The following is a 5,592-nucleotide window of genomic DNA, read 5'->3' on the forward strand; positions in this document are numbered from 1 at the left end:
TCCTTCTTCCAACAGTTGAGTGCCTCCTGTTGAGATGTTCAAGTCCAGAGACAAAGCCTTAATCTTTTAATCTGTCCTTAAACCCCCATGTTTTCAGAGCTGCTCCATTCCTCCCCCACCCCCACCCCCAGACCAGAAAGGGCGTCTGAGATTACTCCTAAAGAGAGCAGCCAAAGTTCCTCTAGATTAGATATAGGCCCTGCTGCCAAGGAGCTAGCTTCCAGTCTACAAGAAAGCAAAGACAAGGAACGACTCAGTGGACCGTCTCTCTTCCAATGCAGCCAAGCTTCTCTTCATCTTATTGCCTAGACACCATCCCTCTCCTGTTGATACAGAGCTGGGTCAGGCAGGGGCTCTCAACCCAGGGCCACCTACCCACCCACCCAAGCTTCACAGAATGCTTCCTTGCCCAAATGTCTTCCAGTTTCTTGCCACTGCCACCTTAAATCTGAAGAAACTCCTGTGTCTCCTGAATCATTTTTGTCATTTGCTGAACTTTCTAGCAACTTTTGCGTTGCAAGTGACACAGTTGTTTGTTGTCTTTGCTTTCTTGTAGACTGTGAGCGAGCTTCCGAGTGCAAGACTTATGTCTAATCTACAAGAGTTTCATTTGTGCTCTTCAGGCTCAAGTCTTTTTGTGTTTTCTTTTTTAAGTGGTGCTGGGGTTGGGGTGGGGGTGGAGGTTGTTCCCAGAATCTCACATATGCTAGGCCGAACTCTAACGCTGAGACATATGACACTCGCCTTCAGACTCGGCCTTATGTCCCTTTCAGCTTTCCTGTATCCAAGCACCCCCTAAAGAGAGACCTTTCCCTAGATATCTGAAGCAGCTGAAAGAGGACCTGCCTCAGTGAACATTCAGGTGCTTTCAGTGTCTACTTTTCTGCTGGCCCGTTGGTACCGTGATGTTGCCAGATACACAAATACAAGGCAGATTTGCACGTAAGCCTGGGTTCTTTGTGTGAGGCAAACAGATGTGAAGCCACAGTTTAACACCTACAGGATGCTTTCTAAAGAAACAAAACTTCAACTCTTTGGTGGAAATGAAAATTCTTCACAATCTTTTCTTAAAAATGCCTTGCCATATGAGGGACACACAAAGACAGAAGAACATAGTACGATGTAAGTTGAGTCCCCAAAACTGATGGGCATACTTATGTTCTCAAAGGCACTTTCAGAGGTGTCTGGCCCAAAGTAAGACAGCAATCACCTCTAATGGAAGAACTGAGCTCTGGAGTCACCCTCAAGAGCAAAGACTAGCACCCATTGCCTAGTGTGCACACGATCAGTAGTACTCAGCTGTCCACACCAGGTACTGCCAAAGCCTGTGCTAGTCAATGTCAGTGACACTGATCTAAAGGTTTGTTTTGTGTGTTATTCACCTCCTATCAAGCCAGACTCAGATACAATTCTGAAGGCTACTTAATCTCTTGCTTTTCGGTAGCCTCATTCAGGCCGGGATATGAGTATCATTAGAAACACCGTAACAGGAGGTGAAAGTCTAAGGGAGTCGTTGCATACTTAGCATGTTCCAGATTGTGAGTGTGAGTTTGGCATGGCTAGTCTCTTCAGTAATGGAATGTGAGCTAATACCAATAGAGAAGTTGATATGATGGTCCCTCTAACACTTCACTGAGAAGAACTAGGACATTCCGTTACCGTAAGATCTGAAAGGAGACAGTAAGACCTCTTCGAAGGCATTCTTTCTACCTTTGTTTCCAATACATTTAGCTTTCACTTGGCAAATTTAATGCATCTCTCAAGCAATTGGTTGAGCATTTACTGTGTACAGCACACATACTAGGTGCCCAAGACATCATGAGGATATGAAAGTCAGTGTTTGTGCTTTCTTGGAGCCTACACTCTGTCAGAGAAGGACAGTTGCCAAGAAATCCTAAGATTTCCCAGATCTGGGCAGCCTTGGAACCCTGGCACTGTGGAAGAGTTGGTTTGCTTGCCTTTCTGAAACAGCAACATTTGAACCAAGGTCTTAATGTTGAAAAGGATTCTGTCCAAAGGTCAGAGGAAAGAACATTCCAGAAAGAAGAAAATAGCTAGGCAAAGTTATTCCCTAGGGAACAATGATTTGGGTGTGCTGGAAGACTGGGGGTAAGAAAGTAGGCAGATAGTGAAGGCAAAGAGATAGGCTGGGAAGCACTAACCATCTTTTAGGTGTGGCAAGGAACTTGGATTTTATTCCAAGCCCAGGGGGTTACCAGAAAGTGCTTTGAAGGCAAGAACCCAAACAAATTGGATTTACATTTTTTAAAGATGGCTCTGCTGTTGTATAGGGCAAACACAAAGCTGTTGAGGGTTATATCTAGGCTACTTGTGATGATGTGACCTTGTCTGAGGATGTTGACAGCAGAACTAATGAAGAGGAGATGTGTGGAGAATGTATCCAGAGGCAACACTAGCAAGGCTGGAAGGTGAATTCAATGTGGGGGTGTAAAGAAAGGCAAACCAGAAGGGATCCAAATCAAAGGCTGTTCAGATTCAGACACTCTGAATAAATGGCCGTCTAGTTATGAAGAGGGGAAGGGTGGAGTGGAAGCAACTTAAAAGAGGCAGGAACAATACCAGGAGGACTGTGTTTTACAGCACAGAGCCTGTAAAATGCCTGTCATAGACAGTACTCAGCCTAGACCTGAAGTTAAAGACACCAAACTGAATCGAATGGGAGAAGATCCTTAATACACGCTCTAAACTCATGTGTTTCAGAGTAGGAGAGGGTGGAGATGAGAAGTAAAATGTCCCAGGACCTAGCCTATCCCGCAGAGGTCATTGAGACAAGAAGCATGTGATATAGTATACAGCACCTAGCCCTGCCATCTCCTCAGCTTCATGAACATCCTGTTCTACACAACAACAACAACTGAAGGCTCAGGGCTGTCTCAGGGTCATTGTGACACCCATAGCACAGCCCTGACCCTCTAAACATGTACAGCTAAGGGAACTAAGACATGACTCCCAGAAAAATGGAACACTTGAAATTCAGCTCCACTTCTCAGCCGTGTGGATGTCCATCCACTCACGGCAACATTGCAGAGGAGTGGAACAAACCTCTTCAATGATAAAAGCTAAAGATACCAGGAAAAGATATATAAAACTAGTGATCTATGTGAAGATCGGTGGATCCTTATTGTACACGGGCTGCATGAGATCCAGCCTGCCCACCGGCTTATTGAATGTGTATCCTAATCAACCTCTGAGAGTCTCCAAGTCTTACAAGGAGCGATCACTTGTCCAGTGACATTTAACAACCCCGTATAAATAAGCCACCCTGAATGTTGAGAGGAAAGAGAGGAGGAGGATGTGATGAATTGCATATGATATTATACACTGGAGTCCCTCAACACAAGGGCTCAGTCAAATGCTATTAAGAACAAGTAGATGAACATCTCGTGGCAGTAGAATCATGTGAAGGGAGAAATACTCTGAGGCTCACTAGGACAGAATGAAGATAAGCATGACTGAGTTATCTTCATAGAAATGATGGGGAAGAGGAAACGGTGTCATGTGGGTGTATTTCTAATACCATTTAAAGAACATTTACTCATCCTTTTTTCTGTCTTTCTCCCAGTCCCCTGCTCCTAAGCCTTGCAGAAGCTACACCATCCCCACACCAGGAGACCAAAAGACCTATAGAAAACACCCAACCTCACACACCAACTCTGCCACTAGCAAGGAGGCATCCATTAGAAACAAACATGATGTGTACATCCAGAGATGTTCTGAACTCCATTTCTGAAAGTAACGTCTCACCAAGAGAGAAGTGAAAATACCATTCTCAGACCACAAACAAGGGAAGCGAGAAGCAGGTGTGCACTGTAGCCTCCTTCCTGCTGCCATATTGAATAGATTTGCCAAAGAGACATGGCAGTTGGTGGAGAATTAGGGAAGAGCTGGGGGGACTGGGGATTTACTGCATCAAGGAATAGAAGTAAAGAAAGTAGTAAAAGAAGTAAAGAGTGGGCAGGAAGGAAGACAAACAATTATATTTAGGAATATGCTTGTACCAGGAAAGTCTTTTTCTTTTCTTTTTCTTTTTTTAAGAGATTGCTTTTGTGTTGAGGCTTTCTATATTTCTGCCCCTCTCTCTGATTTCTATCTGGCAGCCTTAGGCTTTCAAGTCTTGGGCCTCACTGCTGTTGTTTTGGGAGGAAGGGGCAGCTACCTAAAAGGAATTCCTGCTTTAGGGAACACAGCGGTGGGGAAACAAATCTATTAAGACCACCTCCCTGCTTCAAAGTAGAGGGAGAAGCCAGGGTGCAGCAAACCTAGGAAGAGACATTGTCTAATGTCCTCAAATCCAAGAGGGACCAGTCCCTGCTCTCCAGGAAGGCACTAGGAAACTATCAAAAGTGGAACGGAAAGATCTTTTTTCCCCTTCTCCCACCTCTCTCCCTCCCTCTCTTTTCCCTTCCTCCCTACTTCATCTCCAACCCCTACATCCACCCTCAAAGCAGGAACCATAAGCCACTTCCTGATGCTATGCCATGTGTCCAATGAGGCAAAGGCTTCTTAGGGCCTAGACCTGGCCACCCCAGGGGCCTGGGCAGAAGCAGGAACTACAAGAATGACTAAAGATGGAGTTCAAAAGTAAACTCCCCAATGTTTCACCTGCTCAGATACCCAGGAAGGAGCATCATGATGAGAGAGGACTCCCACTGGTCTTTACAAACCAACTGCAGCCTCCATTACAATGCTTCTTGGCTTTTGTAGAGCATCTAACAAGAGTAAGGAAGCTAGTAGATAGAGCCCTCCTTATCTTTTCCTAGGAACCTTGGAGGGGAGATGAATAAGTGTTAAAAGATTCCAGCAGACAATAGACTTCTCTTTTCTCCCCACTCCAGTCCTATCGCCCCTCCATCTTTCCTGTAAACTCTACCAGTGACCCCCGTCTCACATTAACCCTAAGCCATGACATCCCAAGAGTGCACCAGCAACACTGGTTTGTCCATTCTCTCAAGCATGCTCCAAAGATAAGGTTCCAGTTTACCTACTTCCTCAGGAACTGATCTTATAGCTCATGAGTCACTTAATTCTTTTTCAGTCGGCAATTGGTTCAGCTTCTGCCACCTCCATGGGTACATTCCTCTTGGCCAAACAATTTGATGAAGACAGCAGAACACAATATTGCTCGGTGAACACAGAATCAGAAAAGAGAAAGCAACAGCTTTCCCAGGAGGCTTTACCAACAAAAAAGACAACAGGTGTTGGGACATCTGTCCAGGTGGCTATCCTGTCACAGGGTCATCCCTCATTCAAGTCACCTGTTTTGATTGGATGACTAAGAGCAGGAAGCCACAGGCAAATTTTGTTGATGTGACGTGCCTCATAGCACTCATGTCCAATGGGAGTGTGTGCAGGGTGGTGGCGGGACAATAGATGAACCGTGGCTGTGTGATTCACCCTGGCCATATTCCGTCAGGCTCTGTGTTATTCATCCCTGTTTAAATGGTGGGAAACGGCATAAAGTTAGTGCCCTTCGCTGTATACTAATAGTAGAAAATAGAGAACTACAGTTCTTATAGCCTGGTCCGGATCACGACTCAGCACATCTGAAAAGACTGTGATGCAGCAGGCAGG

General features: G+C 45.3%; 1 protein-coding gene across 1 annotated transcript in view; it reads right to left on the bottom strand.

Moving 5' to 3' along the window:
• The window catches only part of Chst1 (carbohydrate sulfotransferase 1), a 60,226-nt gene extending 55,079 nt beyond the window's left edge, over nt 1-5,147 (bottom strand). The window contains exon 1 of the mRNA XM_028778623.1: nt 5,003-5,147. The gene's annotated coding sequence lies outside the window, so the exon portion shown is untranslated. The remainder of the gene's footprint in view (nt 1-5,002) is intronic.
• Between the last annotated feature and the right edge of the window lie 445 nt (nt 5,148-5,592).

The sequence above is a fragment of the Grammomys surdaster genome, unplaced genomic scaffold, assembly GCF_004785775.1.
Source record: "Grammomys surdaster isolate TR1022 unplaced genomic scaffold, NIH_TR_1.0 338, whole genome shotgun sequence".
Classification (NCBI taxonomy): Eukaryota; Metazoa; Chordata; class Mammalia; order Rodentia; family Muridae; genus Grammomys; species Grammomys surdaster.